The sequence below is a fragment of the Echinops telfairi genome, unplaced genomic scaffold (assembly GCF_000313985.2).
Source record: "Echinops telfairi isolate 266 unplaced genomic scaffold, ASM31398v2 ScPeMD7_3533;HRSCAF=4204_0, whole genome shotgun sequence".
Taxonomy (NCBI): domain Eukaryota; kingdom Metazoa; phylum Chordata; class Mammalia; order Afrosoricida; family Tenrecidae; genus Echinops; species Echinops telfairi.
Window position 1 is genome coordinate 27,331,237 of NW_022107431.1, and position 2,839 is coordinate 27,334,075.

The following is a 2,839-nucleotide window of genomic DNA, read 5'->3' on the forward strand; positions in this document are numbered from 1 at the left end:
AAAACAGATCTATATGAAAATTACTGAATAAGTCAGAACCTATTAAAATCTGAGCAACTAGACCAGTGGTTCTCAACCTTCCTCATGCCACGACCCTTTCATACAGGTCCTCATGTTGTGGTGACTTCCCAATCATAAAATTATTTTTGTTGTTACTTCAGCACTGTCACTTTGCTACTGTTATGAATCGGGCGACCCCCATGAAAGGGCGGTTCGACCCCCAAAGGGGTCGTGACCCACAGGTTGAGAACCGCTGAACCAGAAGCGATCAGCAACCATAATGTCCAAAAGAAACATATTTTATCAATTAACAGCAGACACCCCTTATAAGACTTTTGATTGCATTTTTTGTGTTGCAAATAACAAATCCCTGTGGTCTGCCTGCTAAAGAGCAGTGACCACAAGCATGTTCCTTGTTCGTCTTCATTTTTAAGAGGACTACTATTAGTGTCACCCTCTGGCTTCATCTGTAAACTATGTAGACACAGAAAACCCACCTTTTTTAACAGAACCACATCTAATGTGCTACTCTTAGAGTCTCAATTCCCCTTCTCCCTCCCCCTTTCAGCTGGGGTGCTATAAAAAGCTGAAACCCAAACCCTGGCCATGCAGACCGTTCTGACTTAAAGCAACCCGGGGACCCTCGACAAGGTTTAGGAATAGGGATCTTTCTAGACGCAGTTGAAAGCCCCTGGGTGGAACCAATAGTTTGCTCACCACCACATCCCTGAAACTGGGCCGTTTGAATCCACCCAAGAGTGCTGCCAAAGAAAGGCTTGGTGATCTACTTTCCAAAAGATTATGGTCCAGAAAATCCTACAGGCCAGCTCTACTCTGTAACACAAGAGGTTGCCAAGAGTCATACCCAACCCCTGGGCAGCATCTCTCTTTGTTGTTTTCATGTCGACTTGGGAACGGTGATTTCAGGGTGTGTTTTAACTCTTGCTAAGGACTTTCTTTCATAATGTGGTTACCTTTGGGGAACCACTAGCGAGGGGGAAGTTGATTTAAACAAAAGAAAGGGAAAAGTGCCTCCATTTAACGGAGGAAGACTGGGGTCAGCAGCTGGAGTTTAAGCATTGACCCCTCTCCTGTTGGCCTTTTTCTAATCATTGGGAATAGCGTTGGAAATCATTTAATGTAGGTAGTTTCCTTCCACCAGGCTACTATTCTTAGAACGTGTTTATTTGTCGTAATTTCTTGCCAGCTTGCAACTTATTTGTAATGTTTTCCACCACCTAAAATGCCCATTGTGGTCTATTTTTAATAAACTCATTGCCTAGTCCCACTGGAAAGCTTTTATGATGGAATTTATAGCGACTCAATTCCTTTTTTTCATGTGTTTCATGTTGTTCAGGCTCATGGGGCATAGTGACTACTGAAAAGTCAAACTTGCTGCCATTGAGTGGATCCCAGCTGCTACTGGCCAAAGAGGACCCCCAGGTCCTGGTAGCCTGTTCCCTGGGGTTTCCCCAGCTGTACATCTTTGTGGGAGCACAAAGTCCGGTCTTCCTCTCTCAGTCCTTTGACCTTGCAGGTGAGCCGTGCAGCATGTACTTCTAAGCCACTAGTGCCCCATGATGCATAGACACATGGATTTGATTGTCACCCGGTTCTTACGAAGGATTCTTGACTCTACAGGGTGGCCAACCTCATCTCCTCCTTTCAGGCTTGGCTGCCACCCAATCAGTCCGAAGGAGCCTTCCTGGTGTGGTGAGCTAAGCATTGGGGTTCTAATCACATGGTCAGTTGCTTGAGCCCCTCAGCTATTCCCAGAGAGAAAGATGAGGCTGTCCGATCCCATCAAAAGGGGCAGTTTACTCTGTCCTGTAGGGTTGCTGTGAATTGGGATAAATTCAATGGCTGTGAGTTTTTTTCAGTCGAATCAGGACTTTGAATACAAATTAACATTGGAAAGTTCTTTTCAAATCAACAGCTTTCTTGGTTCATCGACACCTCCTTCCCACAGCTGTTCTGCATCCTCTCAGCTGTGTGGGAAAAACTTCAACTGGGACTCTTCAAACCTAAGTTCGCAGATTAGATCTGGGTGTGCGTGTGTGTTTTAAGTTAACAATGTGAGTTTTCTTTGTCTTTTTCAAAGAAACCCACTTCCATCTATTGGCGAACATTATTACAGATTTAAAAATGAAATATTTACAAAACTGCAAATACTTTTCAAAATAGGAAAACCTGCTTTGTGCAGAAAAAACCTACATCAGGGTTATCAGAGTTGGTCCTGGGATGAAGCCATCCCCCAAATTTATTTCTCTTTGGAGAGCTTTACTGGTTTATTTCTATTCCTATCAAAATGTAAGGGGAAAATTCATTGTTTATCTGATATTAAATGATCGTTTATGGACATGAAGACCTTTTTGAGAGGATCAGACCACTGACTAGGAAGGCAGCTCTGGTCCCCACTCTACCAAATGCAAAGCCACCGAGTAGGATGGAGAATAAATGTGTGCAGTGCAGGTTAGCAGGGTGACAGTAATAACACCGATGTGATCACAAGAGCTGCGTGTTCCTTTTTACATTTTACAGTTGTAGACTTTCTGGAATCATTTCCATGGGTCACCTGATCTCCGCTGATCCACACAATAGATTTTAATAACCTCCGATGAAGAGCCAGAACCAAGAAAAAGAATTCCTTGCTTCTTTTCACCCTAAGAAAACGAGAGGGACAGAAGAAAAAGGCAGGACAAATACACTCGATGATTCCTAACCAAGAGATCATCCTTTTGGAGAGATCTGTATTTCAAGACTCCACTTCCTAGAAATTCTAAAGGAAGGCAACTTTCTTCATTATTAATGGAAAGTTACAACCACTTAAGGGACTTAC